Below are 24,760 nucleotides of genomic sequence, written 5' to 3'. Positions count from 1 at the left end.
ATACTTTAAAAACACAAAATTGGATAATCTAAAAGAAATGTATCAATTTTTAGATATATAGCCTACCAAATTTAAATCAAAATGAAATACTACATTTAAACAAACCTATAATAAGCAATGAGATCAAAACAGTTTTACAAAAAACCCAATCAAAAAAAAGGCCCAAATGGATTCACTGAGTAATTTTATCAGACCTTCACAGAACTAAAACTAATGATTGTCAAACTAGTCCATAAAATAAAAATTGAAGGAATAATACTAAACTCCTTGAAGTAAGCCAACATGATCCTTATATTCAAGCCAGATAAAGAGAACACAACAACAAAAAAATTATTACAGAACAACATCCCTCATGATGATGTTCTTTTTATTTATTTTGGTTTTTCGAGGCAGGTTGTCACTGTAGCTCAGGCTGACCTGGAATTCACTATGTAGTCTCAGGTTGTCCTTGAATTGATGGTGGTCCTCTAACCTCTGCCTCCGGAGTGCTGGGATTAAAGGCATATGCCACCACACCCAGCTCCTTCATGACCATAAATGCAAACATTCTCAACAATATATTAATTAACAGAATATGAAAATATACCAAAAGATCATTTGCTCTGATCAAGTATATTTTTTTTTCAGAGACACAGGAATGATACAACACATGCAAATCAAGAAATGCAATACACTATATATAAATGGACTAAAGGACAAAAATCACATGATCATCCCAATAGGTACAGAAAAGGCATTTGACAAAATCTAACATTCCTTTATGATAAAAGACCTGTATAAGATTGGAAAGAAAGGAACTTGCCTCAACATTATAAATGATTTTTTTGACAAATTTTTAGCTGACATTATACTAAATAGGGTTCAATTTTCAGAACCCACAAAAAACCAGATGCATAAGGTGACACAAACACCTGAAGTTCATCTGCAGTGGCTGGGGGTCCCAGTGTGCCCATTTTCTCTCTCTCAAATAAATTAATAAATAAAATGTTAAGCAAAGAAATAAAATGACATGAAATACACATGAAGATGTGGGGATGAGGATCCAGTGTATGTTGGAATGTGAACTGGTCCAGCTATTTTGGAAATCACTGGAGGTTCTTATGAGACCTAAAAATTGATTTACCCACTACACAACTCATTGGGATATACCTGAAGGACTCTATCCTTATTATAGATGTACTTGCTCATCCATATTTATTTCTGCTAGGAAATGGAACCAACCTACATGCTTACCAACTGAAGAATGTATAATGAAGATGTAGTATATACAAAATGTAGTTTTATTTAGCTGTAAAGAGAAATGAAAATTAAAGGGAAATGAATGCATCTGAAAAGATTATACTAAGTAAGGTAACTCAGGCACAGAAAGTCATATAGTGCATGTTCTTTCTCATATATGGATTCCTAGCTTCAATTGTTTAGTCATGCATGTGAGGGTAAGTAGAGGCAGATACTGGAGGTAAAATATTCTATGTGGAGTCAAAGGCGGCAATGGAGGAAAAAGTGATGGGAGGAGGTTCACTCAAATTTTAATATGTTATGAATAAACCATATAGAAACCTACTTATTTATTTCCTAGCTAAATAATATCTATGTTAAAAAAGGGATATTTGGGGCTGGAGAGATGGCTTAGTGGTTAAGCGCTTGCCTGTGAAGCCTAAGGACCCTGGTTCGAGGCTCGGTTCCCCAGGTCCCACGTTAGCCAGATGCACAAGGGGGCGCACGCGCCTGGAGTTCGTTTGCAGAGGCTGGAAGCCCTGGCGCGCCCATTCTCTCTCTCTCCCTCTATCTGTCTTTCTCTCTGTGTCTGTCGCTCTCAAATAAATAAATATTTTTTTTTTTTTTTAAAAAGAGAGATTTGGGGCAGAAATACCTTGTAGAGTTGGCTAATGTTGTTCCCATAGATTGTTACAAGAAAATGTCAGTGCCATGAATGTGATTCCTTCAAGGAACTTGTTGTCCAGAGAGACCCCTGATACACACACCCATGACATTGCTGGCTATTGCCAAGGCTCTTAGTTGCCAACCAGAGCTAAAAGTGTAGATCCCATTGCTGAAGACATTACATGCTTGTGTGCAGTCACTGAGAAAACAAACTGAAGCAGAGTTGGAAGTCCTGTTAACCAGCTATCAGGATGTGGGAAAGACCTATGAAACCTATTGGGACAGAAAAGTATTCAGTGGTCTAAACTATCAGTATTATTATCTATTTCTGCTTTTCTTTGAAAAAGAAAAGCTGGAGAGAAGGAGGGATTCAGTGGAGGGCATATTTGAGAGGGGAAAATAGGACAGATTTGAGGGGAAATTTTGATGTTAGTAAATGGTCTGTAAGTACAGAGCTTATCAATTAAAAGCATTTTAGAAATACTATTTAACTTTAGCCTATCATGCTACAATTCTGTCTGTGCTTCACATTTCCACCATACTTTATTTTCTCTTACATTTCTGAACAAAATTTTATGTTCTTTCCTCTGTTAGTATGATGATGGGGTTTTATCAATTTACAACTCCTTTTACCTAACCAGCGATCCCAAATTTCTATGTTCTTAGTAACATAGAATACAGATTTATATTTTTCACTTAATGCTCCCATTGGTTATAAATTATAAAAATGGTACACAAAACATATTGTATTTGTGCAAAGACAGTACAAGTACAGAGAGTGTGTGCACATTTTAGTCCACTGCACCTTAGACCCCCCCCCCCCCAGATTAGTAGGCTATATAGATGCAGGGCCCGATAGGAGTCAGGCCCTTACTGGATTCATTTCTTTTTCTCTACATACCCACCCCCTCACATTGTTTATATGGTGAAGTCATACTCTCCCAGAAGTTCATAGACTAAAGCAAATATTCTGGAAGTATGCATTCATTATTGTGAGAATGAAACATTAAAATCAAGACAGGTGCCTGTTTAGTTTTGACTGAAATATTCATATAAGGAGAGGGAAGTATCATTTTCCAATTCTTATTTTTCTAAGTATGGCTAAATATTTGGCTTTAGCTATGTCTATAAGGTCATTAAATTAATCCAGCTCTCAAGACTACTGACTTTCTCAGTTCTTTCAGAGTCTACTTAGTAAGCAAGAGGTATGCACATTACTTATACTTTATTTTAATAGGCATATCACATTACTTGTAGGTGTACCTAAACTATTTTGAAATACCAAAGAGAAGCTCCTACTACATTTGCCTGGCAGAAGAATTCCCAAAGCAATGGTTGGAAAGCAGACAAGGAAGAAGAGCACTTTAGTCTTCTCATAAACTCCAAAAGCAGCTTCAAAATCCTTTTAATGTGTTTAATTTTAATGTGTTTGAATGATATGCTTAAAACCCTACATTAAAAAAATCCTAGAATAAATTTCTCAGGGAATAAACACGGGTTTAATATATGTGGATACTCAAAGGAAAGCAGAAGTAGATAATAAGATTCTATTGCCCCTGTACCTTTAAAGTACTTTGTCACCAATAATAGTAGTAATAATAGTAATAATAGCAACAACAATAATAATAATAAATTGTTTCATTACATTTGTTCATAATAGGAGAAAATTGTTATGGTTAAAATGTACAGGATTCTTTTACTTAAATCTACATATAAGCAAGATAATAGAGAATCACTTGTGTATTTTTCTCAATATTTATTTAATGTCATTCAGTAATAAATTACTATTGTTTACTTATATACATTATTTAATCAGTTAAGATAAATGCTCTTATTTGGTTATCTTCTTTATACATATGTATCTATTCTTTTGGAATTCTGATTCCATCTTGACAAGTGTTTTGGCATCTGGAGCATAAATGTGTTTTACAAGCACTTTTCCCTATGTTCTTCTCCAAAGCTCAGGGGGATAATTATTTGTGTCAGTATTCCAGATTTTCTCTATCTAGTCTACATCTAGGAAAATGTGACTAATGCTGTTCAAAATATAAACTTCAAGTGCATTTTGAGTAAAGGGATGTTCTTGTTTTTTTTCCTAACATCTCAGCTTTGACATAATATTTAGAGACAGAGCATTTCATACAAGCCATAAAATTACAGATCAGAACCAAGTTTTTGATAGGATGCCATATGTTCTAAAAATGCACACTATATTGTGGTATACCTTATGTTTCTAAAAATGGAAATGTCTCTCTCTCACACACACTCATATATATATATACTATTATTTCCTATTGTACTACATGTGTATATTAAGATATTTTGTATATACTTAATGTGCTATTAGATATATTATGCAAGAATAATAAATGAGAATATAAATACATATAAGTTCATCATTATCAAAATCAAATTATTTTTCCATCGGATAATAGTAACATTTCCATATATATAATGTAAAGTTTTAAGAAATTAACTACATTTTCACATTACTCTATCCTAATGTCTTTAACATATATATATATATGTGTGTGTGTGTGTGTGTGTGTGTGTGTGTGTGTGTGTGTGTGTATGATGTGCAAGTAGAAAGAGATAGAGAAACAGAGGGAATAGGAACACCAGCATATCTAGCTACTGCAAATTAACTCCAGATACATGCACCACTTTTGATATCTGGCTTTATGTGGGTACTAGGAAATCAAACCCAGGTCATTAGGCTTTTGATGGCAAGTGCCTTAACCACTGAAATATCTCTTCTGTCCTTAGCACCTTTATTTTAATATACAGATGCATTTAACTTTTGGACAAAGATACTTTCTTGAAAGAAATCAGGCTAACAATAAAATTTACATTTTTATTGAGATAAAGTGCCCACCAAGACTCAGAGAATTTTGCAGAAGTGGGGTTGGAACAATTTTAAGAGCCACATTATGGGAGGCAATATCCAAAAGCACCCCCACCCCCAATATTGAATGACTGCTGCACTCACAACTCATAACCCACAATTCCATGGTGAATACCAGTAGTCCCAGTGAGGAAGGACCCCAGTGGAATGGGAGCAGGGAGGAGAGAAATGGTGGCATGAATACATGGAATGTCTATACAGAGTAATAAAAAAAGCAGGCATAGTGGCACATGCCTTTAATCCTAGCACTCGGGAAGCAGAGGTAGGAAGATTGAGCTAATTGGAGTACAGCCTGATACTACATAGTGAATTCCAGGTCAGTCTGAGCCAGATGGAGACCCTATCCTGAAAAACCACAAACAAAACAAAATAATAATAATAATAATAATAATAATAATAATAATAATAATAATAATAATATAAGAGTGAAAGAGAAGAACATAAGACAAAAGATTCTTAAGCAGCATAATTTTCTGGGAAATACATTCTTTATATTATCTGCAAAATTATGCATGTAATTTTATCAACGTGCTGCTTCTATCACTATAAATACAACTGGTTTATAATTGTGTTTTAAGGATGTGTATGTGTCAAATAAAATACAATTTATGTAGAAGATTATAATTCCAGATGTTTAAACAATTTCTTTAGCTTTTTCTTTTTATTTTTGTTTGAGTGTGTGTTCATTTAATATGGCATGTATGTTTGTAATGTGTATGTGGGGGGGTAGTGGGTGTCCCCTGTGCTTTCACGTGGTGGGGCACGAGTGCACAGTGTGGTTGGAGAGGAAATTGAATGCCCTGCTCCATCCCATTTCTGCCAGGGCTTGTATTGAGCCAATCTAAAGAGCTTCAAACTTGCTCAAGTCTCTGCTCTCAGGAATATGGCCACACCTAGCAGTTTACATGCAGTGCAAGCCTATTTGTATGTGTGGCCTATGTGTTAGTATAGGTGCAAATCCACTTCAGAAATCTTCCTCAACCCTTTCCACCTTATTGAAGTAGGTTTTCCAAAAAACATGGAGCCAGCAATTCAGGGACAATAGCTAACCAGCAACCATCAGGACTCTCCTGCCTCGTCCTCTCCAGTGCTCGGATTACAGACACAAACTACCACACCTGGCATTGATGTGGGTTCTGGACATCTGAACTCAGTGCAGTGTTTGTGTGGCAACCATTTACTGACTGAGCTTTTTCCCCTCTCTCCATAACTGATGGGCTAATGATGTCTATTTTTTTTTCTTTCAGAAATAGAACTTATTTTTCAGGATTGTATTACTTATTCTACATTGTATAAGTTGTTAGGTTCAGTTTGACTAGTTGAGATACTTGTTAAAACAAGTGTATCATCATATCTGGCATACTATATTATGATGGCCTATTACTCCGGTAGCATATAATTCTTTTATCAATGATTACTTGTATAGTAGTTAGTACATTTTAATATTTTCTTCTCAAGACTGAATGTTTGCTTGGCTTTGATGTCTACAGTTCAGGACTTGGAAGCATTTACATTCTCTGTACCTCATTTTCTCTCTTTTTCCTCCCACTTACAGATATTTGCATCTACCATATAGGAGAATTGAGTTTGACCTGGCTGTCTCTGCTACTCCTTTCATTCTTTTCTACTTCTAAGAATAAAGAGTAGAAATTTTCTTTTTCTAATCACTTGTATTTTAAAAGTTTTATTGGTATATTTTTATCATACACAGTTATGAGTTTCATCATGACATTTTCATTCAACTATACCATGTGCTTTGACCATATTCATCCAACCTCACCTCCTTTTCTTCCCTCCCTCTATTGCTAGTTCCTTCTTCTAGTCTTGCTTCAGTTATCTGTCAAAAATATATGCAGGGGCTGGAGAGATGGCTTAGTGGTTAAGCGCTTGCCTGTGAAGCCTAAGGGTTAAGAATGCACTACACTCCCCACTAATTATATGCTTTTTAAAAATATATTTTATTCATTTATTTGCAAGTGTGGGGCAGGGGAGAAAGAGAATGGGCACACTAGAGCCTCCCGCTGCTGCAAACAAACTCCAGAGGTATGCATGTGCCACTTTGTGCTCTTGGCTTTATGTGGGTATTGAGGAATCAAACATGGTTCATTAGGCCTTGCAGGCAAATGCCTTAACTGCTTAGCCATCTCACCATCCCAAATTACAGGATTTAAGGACTTTAGAAAAGGCACTGCATGAAATTTTGGCAAACAATAGGTGTCTATTCAAACGTATATTTTGATTCATCACAAATCATTAACAAATGTATTTGGCAATCACAATAATATATTCATTTTACTTACTAGTAATAGTTACTTTTATATTTTAAATATGCTTTATTTATTAGAGAAGGAGGGAGGGATAGGGGAGAGAGAAAGAGATAATCAGTATGCCAAGGACTATTGCAACTGCGTATGAATGCAAGACATGGGTTGGAGAGATGGCTCTGCAGTTAAGATGCTTGCCTATGAAAGCCAGGCACATGTGCCACCACTTTGTGCATGTGGCTTTATGTAGGTTGCTGGGGAATCAAATCCTGGCAAGTAGGCTTTATATGGAAATGCCTTTAACTACTAAGCAATCTCCCCAGCCCCATATTTTATATTTCTGTTTGGCTTATACCTTTCTCACTGTCATAATAAATAACACTGAGCACTCTATCATTTTTCAAAATTATTTCTGTCAAATATAAACATTAAAATATATAAATCTGTTTCTTACTGAATTCTCACATCAAAATGTGAACATAAATTATAAGAATCAAAATTTGTAAAATAATTTAAACTAAACACACAGGTTTATTATTTTAAGCCGAGACTGGCTGAACCAACAATTACAAAAATTGTCCTTTTAATCAAGTTAATATTTATACACTTCTCAGTTGGTTTTTATTACTTTTCTGTTACTCCCCTATGATTCATACCCAGCAAATACTTTAAAGATGAATACTCTCTACTGAGTGACTGAAGCTGCTTAAAAGATATTATTTATACTACAATAACTCATTTCAATCTTCTTATAGAAAAATAATTTGACAACTGGTCTATATTAGCATCCCATTGTTATTTTAATTTATACTTTGCTAATTCAGACCTATTTAAAACCCAGTGAGACTACACAATGAGCTTTTTCTTTTAATAGCATCTCTTGCATGAATCAGGTAAAGGAGTGATTAAAATATCTCCAGGAATGCTGCAATTTACATGGACAGTTTTTGCTAAATGGGGCATGCCACAATTTTTTTTTTCTCCCTTAAGCTAAGACTGCTCATATGAGCCATCTTAAATCTTAAGGAAGTAATGTTACCCAAGGAGCCTCTTTTCATAAAGAATCTCAGTTCCTAATTCTCCAGATTACCATCTCAAAAATATAGCTCAAACTTTGTAAAATAATTACACATGTTGAGAAGTCATTTTTAACTTTTAAAAAATCAATCTCACTGATTAGAATTTTGACCAATGATCTATGAAGACTAAACCAGCTCATAAAGTACAATTTATCTTAAATTAAAGTGCACTCTTATTTGACAAGACAATACAATGTTCTATGTCATGCCATGAATTATAAGGGTATACTTGTCAGTATAAATTTTCTGGTAATGTTAATAAAGAACTCTATCATTCATTTTATTGCCAGGGAGAATCATTTCTTATTCATACTAACACAGTGTCTCCATTACTTCATACAAAAGCCTTAGCAATGCTTCAAAGGGAGTGTTATTACAAACTATTCTATTTCAGCATAGTAAATATATGACTTTCTTTCCCATCATGTTCACAACTCTCCAGAGAGGACTTCACTCTCATTATACTGATCTGCCACAGAAAAAACAGTGACTTACGGATCCTGCCTCACTGGGAGGGAGGATGAATGTTTTTTTTTTTTTTCCTGGAAGTCCTCTCAAGCTCCTGTGCTGTGCTGTCCAAGGAAGGCTTTGCTACTAATGCCTCTTCCTTTTCCATTGGAAGTGAAGCTTCCTTACAAAGAAATTAACACCTATTAAATTTTCTATAAAAAAAAAGAAGTAAGGGTTATCTCATTTGTCCTAGTGCTATCTTACTTTCCATTGGAGAATCTGCTTCTCTTTTTTCAGATAGATGTAGATCCTAAGGAGAGAGCCACCCAATCATACCTCAAAAGGACCCCGGCTGAAACTAAGAAAAAGTGGCAAAACAAGCAGGGGTGCTGTTTTCCTGGTGAACTGGGTACAAGCACAAGGGGGAAGGAGATCAACACAGAGAAAAATCAACTCCTACCAAATCAGAGAGCCAGAGACCCAGAGGCCCCCAACACCTCAGCACTGAAGCAGACCAAAAATGAACCCAACATGGCTCAGGGAAATTTTGTGGAAGAGTGGGCAGAAAGAATGTCAGAGCCACATATTGGGTTATGATATTCAGAGACATTTATTCTACCCATAACTGGGCTAACTCCACAATGCATGATCCATATACCTCAACAAGGAGGGGCCAAAGGGAGGGGGTAGATTACAGATGAGCTTAATAAGGGTACCAAACTGACTGTATTTGCTGAATACAAAACTAAATTTAAAAATTAAAAAAAATAAGAAATAAGAAATTAACAGCCACCACACACAGCAACATGCTCAGTAGTCAAACATAGTTAGCAAGTATTGAATATTTGAGTTAAATGAAAGTCCTACACTTACTCATTTTAGGTGCAAACCCATTTTCAATCATGAAGGAAGAGTCACAGAAATAATTATATTCATGGAGAAACTTGAGCTCTCTGTAAGAACACTAATTGTGAGTATTGTTCAGTAAATGCCTTGATTGCTAGTGTTCAAAAGCATTTAATATCATTGAATGTTATATTAATATAACAAAGTTTATAGTAATTCAGAAAGACAAAGTGTAAAAAGGAAACATGCTAATAGTAAACACCTTAGGTAATGTTCATAAAATGTATGCATACTAGGGACAGATTCATGATATTCATATTGCAAGTGATTTTTCATGTACATGTCTGTGTGATGTGTGTCCATGCGTGACACATATTCACATGTGTCTGAGTGTGTATGTGTATGGGTGTTTTGTGCCCTTGAGTGTGGAAGCCATCATTTGACATTGGTTATTTTCCTCAGTTGCTCCCCACTTTATATTTTGAGGCAGGTTCTCTCACTGGAATTCAGGGATCATGAATATAGCTAGTCTAGAAAGCCATCTTGCCCTGTTTCATGAGTTCTGGGATTACAATCCAGCCGCCACACTGACCGGTGTCTATGTTGGTACGAGGGTCTGAACTCCACGCCTCACACTAATGCAGTTTGTGTGCGCTTTATCCACTCATTTATCTCTACAGCCCTGTGCTTGAGTTTTTAATAGGCCTGTCAAAATTCACAAAGCATGCTCATAACAGATATGGAAATGATTATGTTTTTCTTCATTTTATGTGTATTGGGATGAGATAAATGACAAAGTATGTTATTATGCATACTCCATATAAGAATCTTGATTTTTCATGTTAAGTGAAAGAAACAATATCACATTTGTTTGTCTTTAACTTATCAAGCATCTGTTTTAAATGTGTAATATGTAGAAATTTAATATATTATATCTGTTGAAATCAGGTTTGCATTGCTGGTAGAAATCACCCAACCAAGAGCAGCTTCTGCCCCAGAGCCCTGCAATGCATTCAGTCCAACTTTAAGTCCCCATGTTTTTTTTTTTTTTAATCAATTCCAATGATGTTAAAACATCCACATAGCCCAAGATCTTTTAACTGAGCCAGAATACCAAAAAATAACCTCAAAAAACCCATAATGGTACAGAATAAATACTCACACTGCAAAAGATGGCACTGGGTATAGCAAATAAATATTAAACCAATACAAGATTTAAAACAACCAGGGAAAATATCAAACTCTGTAACTCTAAGGCCAACAACTCTAGCCAGTGAAAAATCTCCAAGTCTGATAATTCTAACCAGCCACAAGTCTTTGGCATTCCAAGTCCATCCCTCCAGCTAGGCTACTCAAAGTCCTGGACAATTTCATCAGGGCAGGCACCTTTCCTTAGCAGTCATCTCATGGTCCCAGCATCTCCCCTGGGTCTATACTGCAATCAATGATTCATCCTCATGGCCCCATGGGGTCTTCATGCAGGCAGCCAGCAAACCAGCTTCACACTGCCTATGGCCATTTCCAAAACACAAAACCATGTTGCAAAGTCAATGACCCTCTTTCCAGCATTTCTTATACTCCACAATACCTTTCAACTCTGACCAGAGTAATCCATCAAACTGTACTTACAGCACTGCAAGGCATCTCTTAGGCCAAGGTTTCAAATCTTTCCACATTTCTCTTGAAAATCAGCTCCAAAAGGCCAAAGCCACACAGTCAGGTGTCTAGCAGCAATCCCACTCCTCGGTACCACTTTACTCTTGCAGTCAGGTTCACCTTGCTGGTAGAAATCACCCAACCAAGAACAGCTTCTGGGAAAAAGAGGTTTATTTTGGCTTACAGGCTTGAGGTGAAGCTCCACGATGTCAAGGGATATGGCATGAGCAGAGGGTGGACATCACCCCCTGGCCGACATAAGGTGGACAATAGCAACAGGACAGTGTCCCATACACCGGCAAGGGGAAACTGGCTATAACACCCATAAGCCTGCCCCCAACAACACACTCCCTCCAGGAGACATTAATTCCCAAATCTCCATCAGCTGGGAACCTAGCATTCACAACACCTAAGTTTACAGGGACACCTGAATCAAACTACCACAATATTGTCATATATTATATGAAAATGACATTTATTAGCATAACAAATAAACAAAAAATCTGAACAACTTGAGCTAATTTGACCAAAATAATCTTTTAGAATTAATTACACTTCTCCCTTGCACTTTAGGTGTGCTAGAGTAACAACTTTACTTCCATTTTGTCTGGTTGTACTCTGTTTCTGTTTGATTTTGTTATGGGAAATGTTGGTGCTTTGTGTTTGCTGTTGTTATTATTTGTTTGGCTAATGATTTTTAAGTAATTTTATTTCTTATATGTGAATCTTGTATCTTAGATGACAATTTTTCTTTGGATTTATTTTCTATTTTATAAATACTGCCCTTTCTAGTAAATACACCTAACCAAGTGAGGATATTACTTTTTTTATAAGAGTTTTGAGGAAACATTCAAATTTAACTAAACTTTGTGACTTTCAGACAGTTGATTGTTTTCACACCATACTTTCTGTCCGGAAATTTGTGTGCCCAAAAATTCTTATATTATTCCCCTTCAGAAGGATATTTTGACAAGGTTGATAAACTAAATATTCTACCTATTATAAAATTAATTTTTTTTTCACTTTTTGCCTATGATAATCAGTTTTTACTTATTTGTTGACTAGTCTATCAACAAATCAACTTATCTTATGTTTTTTATGAAGTGGAACAATATTAAATATGACATCTTTTTATTTTTATATATCAAGCAAATATATATTTCTCTATTAATTTAGTGACTATGTATCTGCATTGGTTATGATCAGCAATCACAGATGGCCAAGAGGTACTGTAAAAGCATAAAAAGTGTCTGTTCTCACAAACATTATAGTCAATTGATAAAGGAGAGCCAGAAGACAAAGAATCATATCTTAAACTTATTAACAGTGTTGGAGGGAAGTCTACTGATTAGGTTTTCAGGTAGTTTTAAAAGTGTGTTTTACATGTGTCTTCACTTGAATAGAATTGTGTATTAACCATTTTTTTTTGGCTCCATAGATAGTGTTTTCTCTCATATAAGTAATGTATTGAGGCTGTTTTTGCAGTGTGATGGATGTCAGCTCTAAGAGAGAGGGATTTTTCTAGTTCTGTTGTCACTACCATAATGAAAACATATAGAAAAGTAGCTAGGATTTATTAGATCCTTTTTTGAATAAATCAATCAATGACTGGCTTACATAGCTATTAGTGAACTCTCTTACCTTTTCACTCAAAAAACTCTTTCTTCTGCTTTAACTCAAATATCAAACCAGTTAGGAGAAGGAAGTTGAAAGAGTATGTGACTGAATGTAAATATGATTGATACCTGCCATATTGTTTTGTCTAAAGTCAACCACTTCTATATTTTTAAGAGTTGGTATCACTTTCTTGAGATACTTCTTTTTTAAAATTTATTTATTTTATTTATCTTTTTTTAATTTTACTTATTTATTTATTTATTTTGTTGTTGTTTTGTTTTGCTTTTTTGAGGCAGGGTCTCACTCTAACACAGGCTGACCTGGAATTCACTATGCAGTTTCAGGGTAACCTTGAACTCTTGGTGATCCTACTACCTCTGTCTCCAGAGTGCTGGGATTAAAGGCATGTACCATCATGCTTGGCTTATTTTATTTTATTTTAATTATTGTTTATTTAAGAGAGAAATAGGGGAGAGACTATGGGCACACCAGGGCCTCCAGCCTATGCAAACAAGCTCCAGCAACATGTGCAACATTGGGCATCTGGCACACATGGGCACTGGGGAATCAAACCTGGATCCTTAGGCTTCACAGCAAATACTTTAACTGCTAAGCCATCTCTCCAGCCTGGAGACTCCTCTCCTGATCAGTTACATGAATCAGATGTGATTGTTGTAAATGGCCATATGGAGAAATAGCTATTTTAGTGGTAGTTATTAATAAAGGCAAATCAAACATGTTTCATGTGAATAACCACACTTAATAATTACTTATTTCCAGGACCCTGAAGAGATGGGTCAGTCAGTAAAGCAATTACTTTGCAAGCATGTATAACTGAATTCACATGTAGATGCCATTTTATAAAGAGAGAGAGAGAAAGATAGGCATGGTGGCACTTGCTTTTTATACCAACACTAATGATGAAAATGATCCCTGGGGATTGCTGGCAATCCTCTAACCTAACTGAGCAGCTTTGGACCCTATCAAAAAACATGGAAGGCATATAAGGAAAAACAACCAAGATTTTCCTATTTCCTCCACATAGAAGTGTACACACATGCATATGGAAATCTAGAATCTCTCCTGTAGGTAAAACTTAGAAGAATCTAGATTTCATATCGTAAGATAAAAGCAAGGTACTCTTTTTGTTATGTTCAAAGTTGTTTTTCTTTAAGCGATTATTATCACTATGACTATCTTAAAAATTTATCTTAAAAATTAAAACTAGAGAACCAGCTACTGATTGACAGGGGTTAAGCACACTGCACAGTAGACTGTACCTATAGAGGCAACAGGATAGATTTGGGGGTGATGGCTTTGTTCTGCAACTGATTGTAATATAAAACTTCTGACTTAATGAGATAAGATAGATTTAAAGATACTACTCTTGTTAGAAGTTGCATTAAGGGTATTTGTGGTCTATGTTTTTAAAACTTCAGTCAAATCTTCAACTGTCTCAAAATAAAATGTCTAATGTAAAAGCAGACACATATATGTACTTTGGATGTGGAGGTAGGAAGGTCATAGGTTCAAGTTCACCCTCAGGTATATAGCAAGTGTAAGGGTAGCCTTAGCTACATGACAACTTGTCTCAAAACATAAAAACAACTTCAGACTTGTTAGTAATTGTAGTAATACAGATCTGTATCATATTTAAAATTAATTGAAATAGAAATAATTAAAAACTATACCTGTGCTGTTAAAATTGCTATGTATGTAAAATGTTTGAGGAAAATTAGAGCATATTTGTATTGCTCTACATGGCATATAAAATATGCTCAAATTTATTAGCATACTATAGTATTTTATGACGGGAAGCTTGACATTGTATGTTTTGTGTGTTTTCCTAGTTTTCACTTTTCATTGACCTGTGTTTTTTTAAATTAAGTTTTATTAGTTATGCACATACTTAGTATGCAAACAACACATGTTGGTACCGTCCTTTCACTCATTCCTGCCACCACCTCTTCCACAAAATTCTGAGTCATGTTGGATGTATTTTAAGTCAACTTCAGTGATGTGCTCTTAGGAGCCTCAGGATCTCTGGTTTGGTAGATGTTGAGCATCCCTAGTATCTACCTCCTTCACCCTTGTGCTGATTATCAGGTTTACCAAGAAAGCACCACTCTTGCTCATTTCCCCCATTCCTTTGTGGTTTCAGCTGGGGCAGGAGTGGAGTGCACTGGGTCATTTATCTCCTCAGTCCTGTCTGAAAAAGAGAAGCAAATTCTCTAAGGGACAGTGAAGTTAACACAAGTTAAATTGGATAAGCATTATTAATTTTGAGAGAATTTAATGAGAGTAGTCCTTCTCATAGTCCAATATTAGTGGGAGCTTGATATTGGAGAGAAAAATTATTGTCTGGATGTGATTCTGACCTGTTTCCCAGTTCCAGATATGGGTTCCTTTCCACTGAGTGGAACTGTTAGCCAATTTGAAAGCAGTTGGTTACCCACCATGGCTGTGTACCACGACTGTCCTAGTATGAGCATCACATCAGGTTGTTTCCTTCTGAGTAGCTTAGACCTTGAGTTGCTCAGACAGATGTTGGACACTTTCCCTCAGTAGCTAATGTAGTGCCTTTCCAGACTAGATGGGCTAACTGTATGGGAACTGGCTCTCTTCTGGATTCCAGCCAGGTCTCTCCATGTTCTGTGTCAACAGTGCATGATGTCTTCAGCAGTAGACCATTAACCTCTGGTGGGTAATCAAGTGCTCTGACAGAAGTCTGTCTTGTTTTGGGGAACCTTGTAGGTGCCTCTGAACAACAGCTTCTTGGAGGTGTTCACTATATCCTGGTCCTGGGAGTTACAGGCCAGAGCCAAGGATAAAGATAAAGAAAAAGAAAAAGAAAAAAATAAATAAAAAAATAAAAAAAAGAAATTCCAGGTTAGGCTTCATCTCACCCTCTCCAGGCCCCTTCTTTTCAGGTGTTCCCCACAATGTTCTGTGGTTTTAATGTAAAGTGTATCTTCCTTAAAATACCTTATATTTTGGTTTCTTTTCTGAGATTGTACAAAGAAGCATCACTTTAATTTTCTTTGTTGTGTCTTTTCAGAACCTAGGGCAAGAGAAATACCAATGTTAATATTTCTTTTATATATCTATGTTTCATTTTAATTTTTAATATGAAAATGTCACTTCTGGCACTAATGTAACACTATTTGACCAGTATAATGTCTTCCAGGCCTAAATAACACCTCCTATAAATTGTTGCTGTGGGGAATGGATGGTCTCTGTCATCCCTTCTGAATCCAAATGCTATGACCTACTTAGTTAGCATCTTGCATTATTTCTCCTATGTAGTCAGATTCTCAAGGAGAGCAGAAGCAACAAAAATACACAAAATAGACAGGTGTCACTCATGAGTGGAAACAAAATAATAACAACAATAACAAAAATCTTGAATGACATTTATTTGGAAAGACTAGACCAGGCTGTGAAAACCTCTTGCCGACCAAAATGCTATAAAATTATCTGAATTGTAGGTTATGATATCCTGGCAACAATTACTCTTGATTATGGCATCATTTTATATTTTTATAGATAAATAGAAATCATACCCCAGAACAGTATATTAAACACTTTTATTTGATTTTTATTTGCACTTGAATGGTATGTATATACAAATACAACACTGTAAGTATATTTGTTGTTTGACTCAGAGTCTTATTTTGTAGTACTGGACATTGTTATCACTGTGCATGGAGAAAAATTCAAGGAAAACAATCTTTATTTTGAATCTGGAAGGAATCATTCATTTCAAATGGAAAAAGAATCACAGAACAAGGAGATATGTGATAAGTTTGAAAACAGACCGAATTTCTCATTCATATTCTTACCAGGTAGCTCATTTTTCCACCTTGTTCATTGAAAATGATGTTGAAGATCTACTCTGTCCAAGCCACTGTAGATTAGCTCCTTTCCATGTCAAGTACTAACATGCTGAAATGACAACTTTCCTTCATACTTTCCTCCACTTTTTCATTTTGTCTCCTGTCGATAGAATTTTGTGCTTTTAGGAGGCTTCGTGTACTGTCTGACCCAACTTCCACTCTTCTCACTCCAACCTCGAGAGAATGACGAGACAGAATACTGCTTCATTTCCAGATCTGGACATTGATTATTCTTCTGCCAATATTGCTATTTATTCCAGATATACCATCCTTATAACGGAGAGGAATAACTTCCTCCACAGGCATTGACAATCTACAAGGCATAGAGATCAATATCAGTCTCAATTCAGAAGTGAATGACAATCAGCAAGCCTTAGAACAAAACAAAATGGGGTAACACACTTAAGCCTCAAGGTAGTATCAAGATGGAAGAAAATATAGATAGAAATTTTAAGGGGATGATTTTTGTTCACATGATGTGTTTGAGTATAAGAATGGCCAACGTTTAAATTTTAGTGGGACAACTACAGTCCTTTACAGGAATTTGTTTTCTGGATAGTAGAAGATGATACGACACATTTTTGTTTATTTCATTTCTGTTTTCCTTAATTTATAGATTTTTTTAAAATACAAAATGGTGGCATACACAGACCTTCACTCCCCTGCTCCAATTCTGCTGTGGGTTTTTGGTATAGTTATTGGTACTCATTGTGGGGACCAAGAGGCTTCATTAGTGTCTGCAGGGATGGGGGACTCACCATGTCTGTCTGAGGCTACGTGCACCCACCGTGAGTTCCTTACAGTCTTTCCTCCTCCTCTTATGCCATACTCTCTGAGCCTCGGCAGGCAAAAGAGATATGTAATTTAATGGTGCTCTGTTTCTATGACGTTTGAGTGACCGCACTGTCTGTTGCCGTTTCCCTGCAACTCGTTTTCAGACTATCTGTGAAGGCAGTGTCAGTGTTATCTGTTCCCCTATATTGACTTGTGGGCCAAGATAGGTGAGGTGGCGGCGACACATCACCTGGAACAGTCAGCTCTCTCTTCGCGATGTATTGATGTATCCATGCCCCTCCTGTATTCTTTTCCATATTTAAACTAGTCATATATATATTTTTAATCAGACATGAACACCAATCAGCAAGCCTTAGAACAAAAAAAAAGCAGGGTAGCACACCTATGCCTCAAGGTAGTAACAAGACGGAAGAAAAAAGAATATATATATGTGAGGCTTAAGGGGATGATTTTTGTTTTTGTATTAACATGATAAGTTCATACCATTGAGCATCATAAAAAAAGGTACCATTTTCTTCCTTGTTTTTCATGAAAAACCTAAATCTCTGAGAATAACATTGCCCAAAGTGTGAAAAATAATCTCATTTTACAAAAATACATTTTACTTAAAACCCATTACTTTCCAGCTAATAAAACATAAGTGTCTGTGTGGCCACCATTTTATTGGTTTTATTGAACTAAATTTGAAGCAGAAAAACTTCGTAGTTAAAAAGAACAATGGGGCTGTAGAGATGGCTTAGCGGTTAAGCGCTTGCCTGTGAAGCCTAAGGACCCCGGTTCGAGGCTCGGTTCCCCAGGTCCCACGTTAGCCAGATGCACAAGGGGGCGCACGCGTCTGGAGTTCGTCTGCAGAGGCTGGAAGCCCTGGCGCGCCCATTCTCTCTCTCTTCCTCTATCTGTCTTTCTCTCTATGTCTGTCGCTCTCAAATAAATAAATAAAAAATTAAAAAAAAAAAAAAGAACAATGGATATAGAATATCTCTAACTATAATAAACATGAAATACCTACCTCTGTTACATGCAGGTAGGACAACTTGTAAAGAGTACTTGATTGAAGATTATTATCAAATAAATTTACTAAATAACAAATGTAAAAAAATAAAATTGTCAGGAGCTGGGTGTGGTGGTACATGATTTTAATCCCAGAGGTAGGAGGATCGCAGAGTGTTCAAGGCCACCCTGAGACTACATAGTGAAATCCAGGTCAGCCTGGCCTAGAGTGAGACCCTACCTCAGGAAAAAAAAAAAAAAAAAAAAAAAAAAAAAACTATTCAGGAATCTAGTTCTGTTTGCAAAGTGATTAATCATTGATCTAAGCATAAAGCTGTCAAACTAGGGTCTGTAAAAATTGCTCAGCAGTTAAGGTGTTTGCTTGCAAAGCCTGGCAACCTGGGTTGGATTCTCCAGTACCCACACAAAGCCAGGTGCACAGGTGGCACATGCATATGGAATTCATTTGCAGTGGTGAGCAGTCCTGGTGTGCCCATTCTGTCTTTCTCTCTCTCTTTCTCTCTGTGCAAAAAAAAAAAAAAAAAAATGAATATAATAAAATTTATAATAAAATAAAACTCAAATTCTTTTCTTCTAAGATTATTTGAAGCAATAGTGTAATTTAAGAAAACATTTTCACTTCATGAACTTTGAGAATACCTGCTTATGGAGCAGATTAATTAGAGTGTGAAGCTGTAGGTAGTCTAACCATATTCACAGCTAAAAATTAATACTATCTAGAACACATATTGATCTAATCACATTGAATTTGCTACTCAACTATGGTGGAAAAGATTTTCAATTTCATGAATACAAGACATAATAAAGTCTTAGATACATCTCTAAGAATTTAGTATCTTTAAAAGTATATGGGGGCTAGAGAGATGGCTTAGCAGTTAAGGCACTTGCCTACAAAGCCAAAGGAGCCAGGTTCGATTCCCCAGGACCCATATGGTGGCACATGCGTCGGGAGTTTGTTTGCAGTGGTTGGCGTGCCCATTCTCTGTGTGTGTGTGTGTGTGTGTGTGTGTGTGTGTCTGTCTGTCTGTCTGTCTGTCTATCTGTCTCTGTGTCTCTCTAAATAAATAAATAAATAAATAAATAAATAAATAAATAAATAAATTTTGGGGTTGGAGAGATGGCTTAGCAGTTATGCTCTTGCCTGTGAAGCCTAAGGACCCCGGTTCGAGGCTCGGTTCCCCAGGTCCCACGTTAGCCAGATGCACAAGGGGGCGCATGCATCTGGAGTTCATTCACAGAGGCTGGAAGCCCTGGCGCGCCCATTCTCTCTCTCTCCCTCTATCTGTCTTTCTCTCTGTGTCTGTCGCTCTCAAGTAAATAAATTTAAAAAAAAAAGTATATGGAAGAGGAATTAGGAAGCATGCTGCATTTTGTGTGTGTGTGTGTGTGTGTGTGTGTGTGTGTGTGTGTGTGATTGTTTTTTGAGGTAGGGTCTCATTCTAGCTCAGGCTGACCTGGAATTCTAGTCTCAGGGTGGCCTCGAACTCACGGTGGCCCTTCTACTTCTGCCTCCCGAGTGCTGGGATTAAAGGCATGTGCCACCATGCCCAGCTGGAATCATGTTAAGTTTTAAAAAATATTTAAACATTATATTTTATTCTAGAAAAGATACCATCTGACACATTGTTCTGTTTTAGGCAACCTTCAAAATTAGTTTGATAAAATTTCTACCACTCAGCCAAGTATATACTTGCCGCTATCTTTATCTAAATTAATTACATCTGGCATACTGTGTGTTTTTAGTGTAAATAAGTTTCATTTTATTTTCCTACATAGCTACACACAGATTCCTTCATTCTAACAGCACTGTCTGAATAAATTCATTATTGTTATTGAACATTTCACAGGACCCCATATACTCTGCTCTCATTCTTGCTTCCTTCATGAAAAGGTGAATACAACTTCTCTCTGCAAAGCATGTATGTTATGGCATGGCTTTAGCCCAGTGAAACACAGAACCTTCCAGACACAATACATAACTTTGTAAAATTAACGAAACACTTATCTACTCAATTAAAGGTGTGCTTTTTGGTCTTAATGCATATTTACTTTTCAAGTGGGAAATCAGTCCAGCAACAGTGGGAATAATAAGCATAGGAAAGTTGTATTTTATGCTCCCTAGTCATATAACATCTTCCTAGATGCACTATTTAATTTATAATTTGTCCTGACTTTCATGGAAGAGAAGCTACATTTTCAAGTACCAAAAAGAACCATTATGCTCCTGTAAATAAAAAATAAATAAATAAATAAATGAGGTATCTTTAATAACTGTGTGGATAAACTGTAGTACATTCAGATAATATGGAATCATTCAGCATGAAAACAATATAAACTAACAAGACAGAAAAGGACAGCAGGATTTCAATTGCGTAGTAGTGAAAGAAGCCACTCTGAATAGACTATCTATTGTCTGATTTCATCTACATGACATTCTGGAAAGGCAAAAACAATGTAGATTATTAAAAATTCATTGATTTTACAGGGCTGGGTGGAGGGAGAAATGTATTGGAGGAAAATGGATTTTTAGGCCAGTGAGACTACTCAGTAACACAGTAGTGTTTTATATATTTGTTATTTCAGATTTGGCCAAAATATAGATAATGTATAACATCAAGAGTTAAACTATGCTGTGAAATATGATATTTTGCTCTCCCAAATGGAGGAGATTCATGCCTGTTGCTGAAACTAAGTCAAAATTCTATGACTGGAAGGTCATAGGTCGTACAGGGAAGCTACCACTGCTCTTTGGCTAAATGGAAATATTGAACCAATCTAATTGCTTTTTAAATGTATATTTATGCCCATTGCTTAATGTTTATCTTGCTTTTGGTTAGTGAAGCTTCTTTCCCAGAAGAAAAGAAATACAGGAGATACACATGACTCATCAAAGAGAATGAAGGAAGAGAAAGGCCAGTGCTTAGCACTGAAGGAGTCATCTCTCACACTTACCGGGGCTCAGGGAGCATTGCAGAGGAAGTGACAGAAAACATCGTAGTGCTTGTAGCCAAAGAAGCTTCTCTCTGGAGGTAGCAGCAGACACTGCGAAAATCCAAGACTCACCAAAACCGAGAATAAAATGCTGTTGAAAGGGAGCTCAACCAAATGAAACATTTCTATCACACCCTCCCTCCTATTTGCAGGGAACATTGTGCAAAGAGGAGACAGAAAGAATACAAGTGAAAAGGAAGGGAAAAGTACCTTGGGTACTGTCTTAAGAACATGAACTTACTGATGTATTCATGGCATCACTGTGGTTATTTTTACTCCTACCTGACCTGAGCAATCCTGGACCATCAACATTCTGACATATATGTCACAGAAGAACAAAAAGAATGAGATATTAAAACAGAAGAAATACTTGGAAAGAGGAGACTGCTCACTGGAATACTGAGAGAGTAGCGGGACACAAGACAATTGAATGGGCAGGGATCAAATGTTTTGAGTATTTTCACATATTAAAATTCTCAATAAAAATGTTGGATAATAATGAAAATATAGGAATGATCATAAGTAAAAGCAAATATACCTTAATTATTATTACTATGAGATAAGGGATAACTGGGAGAGACAAGAGATACATGGAAAAACTCTGTCGCTTGCTCTCAGTTTCTTTATGATACTTAAATGATGCAAAATTTAAATATTTTAAAGATAAAAGTCCATCCTGTCTATTTCTGATACATACATGCTGAAGCCCTGACTACAGGTTTGAGATTAGATACTTACAGCAGCTGCATAACCTTAGTTGAGTTTGCACATGTGCTCTCTCACATACACACATATTTCCTTGTGGTCCAGGGACATTCAAAAAGAATGACTACCAAATGGTGATGTGGAAGTGAAATTAGTTTTAAACTATCACCTGTCCTATTTCTTGAATAATGTCTTCTTTCATGTCCTAATGTTGTCATTGGCGTAGAAGAAAAAGAAATAGCTGTGTGTACATTTGAAATATGACTTCAAGGCAAATAACTAAAAATTAAATAGATCAATGAGCAGTAAGACACCTTGAGAAAGGTCTTTTAGATTTGATTAAATATACTGTCTAGCAATATTTTATGGAACTTAATTTATTAAGGTCTTTCCTTTGATCTCTGTACTTAAAGAAGTCAAAAATATAAACACTTAATCAAATTATGTTAAGATGAGAAAATAAATAACTTTCAAGTCTAATTGGTCACTTGTAAACCTCATTTATGCTTGTAAATATCTCTTGGAAATAGCGCAGTGCCCACCATAAGTGCCCATCTAAAAGATGCTTGGTTGATCTGTTGTTTTCATACAAGGAGAAGCAGGTACTTATAACAAGAATTAAAGACAACTGTAACTTGTCACTATTTCCTAACTCCTCTCATTCAATTTTTCACTCATTAATGTTTCCTAATTATCATTTTCATTCAGTTTCCCAGTTGCCATCCTAGTGTATCCATTCCAAATATTTACTTTTTTAAAAAGTATTTTCTCCATTTTGTTAGAAAGAAAGAGAGAGGCTGGCAGTGGGAGAGAGAAAAAGACAGAAAAATGCACTGAGTGAGTATGGAAGCACCAGGGACCTCCAGCCACTACAAACTAACTCCAAACACATGCGCCAACTTGTGCATCTACCTTTACCTGGGGTACTGGTGAATAAAATCTGGGCCATCCAGCTTTTCAAGCAAGTGCCCTTAACTTGTAAGCCATCTCCATCACATATTTACTTCTTGAATAACTACTTTTCTATTAAATAATCATATTTCCAATTTAAGTCCTTTGATCCAGCTCAAGCAATGTGGTATTATCACCTTGGATTTTCAATTCCATATTAGCAAATACTCTTCTGCTTAAAAATGTCAGTGACTTCTACAACTTCTAAATAATACTCTTTATGTCCCTGGAAAGTATTTTTGGTGCAGTTATAGCTCTCCCAGAGTTTCCCTGCACTCCATGATCCTACTATGCTAAACATATGAAGATTAGCTAAAAGTGGGAGTTAATGTTTACCTCTTTCTCCTTGATGTTGCCCTACTATCTACACTTTATTCCTTTATCTTTTCCTAGGAAATTTCTGTTCTTTTCTTTGAGGTACTTGGGTTGAATTTCAGATATTTTCACATGCTAGGCAAGTACTCTACCACTGAACTAAACCCTCAGTGCATCTATCCATTCTTTTGAAATCAGGCAGGTCAGGAAACATGATCATTCCAGTTTTTTATTAGTTCCACGAAGAGATTAAGCAAACATTTTCCTGTTAATTAGTAGTCATGATAAAATGTGGTTAAATTGAAATATTTTGAAGAAAGCATCTTTCAAACTATGCCCAAATTAGCATATAAACAAAATGTAACCTAACCTAAGAGTATACCCCAACAAAAAAGCAACTAAATCTCAGCCAATCAATCAGATTAGTCAAACTCCAGCCAATCACAGGCTTCCAACTAATCAGACTATGACCATATTAGATAAAATTATCATCCTAGGTCCATACAAAGTAATGTAAAGATAGAACCAGTGCAAAATCTGAAATTACCAGAGTAAATATTCAATCCTGTAGCTTTTTGTGTGACATCTGGGAATCAGGAAGTCTCTGGGAATTCTTCTCCAGCTGAGCTGCTTATATCCAGGGGAAAACTCCATCCTGATCCAGCTGTTCTTCTTCATGGCTGTCCCATAGTCCTAGCATTTCCAAAATCTTGGAATCTCAACTACAACCCAAGGTTCTCCACCATGGTGCCATCAGACTGCCACACGAAGACTCCCTGCCACACATAGCCCAGTAGCCATTTCAGAAAACCTGTTTTAAAAATCAAATGACCTTTTTTATCCTGCATTTGTACCAAGTTGGTTACCAATTTTTTTAATCCATGGGGAAATAAAACTGACTTTGAAAATTGGCTAATGCAAAAGAGAGACTGATTGAGAGGAGGAGGGGATATGATGGAGAATGGAGTTTCAAAGGGGGAAGTGGGGAGAGAGAGGGAATTGCCAGGGGATATTGTTTATAATCATGGAAGTTGCTAATAAAAATTAAATAAATTAAAAAAAAAAAAAAGAAAATAGGTTAACACCTTCAGTAGTCTTCCTACTACTCCAATTTAGAACAGCCGGCCCAATCTCAATGGTGGTGATCTCGGAAACAACTGAGGCTAAAGAAAGCTGCAGTTTCATCCTTCTTTCTGTGCCCTATCCTGCTGCTGTTACCATTACACTTCATCTAAAGTCAGCCCTACTAAGGTTCTCAGGATGTAGCCTCTCACAAAAACTGCCTCTAGACAATCTGGACTGTGCTCTCTTTCTTCTCATACACCAAGGCTCCTAGTCCAAAGTCCTTCCTTCAGTTAGTCAATTCTCACTATAATAATATTGTAAGCACTAATT

Source organism: Jaculus jaculus, chromosome 13 (assembly GCF_020740685.1).
Source record: "Jaculus jaculus isolate mJacJac1 chromosome 13, mJacJac1.mat.Y.cur, whole genome shotgun sequence".
In the NCBI taxonomy this organism is placed as follows: domain Eukaryota; kingdom Metazoa; phylum Chordata; class Mammalia; order Rodentia; family Dipodidae; genus Jaculus; species Jaculus jaculus.
This window is presented reverse-complemented; position numbering follows the sequence as displayed.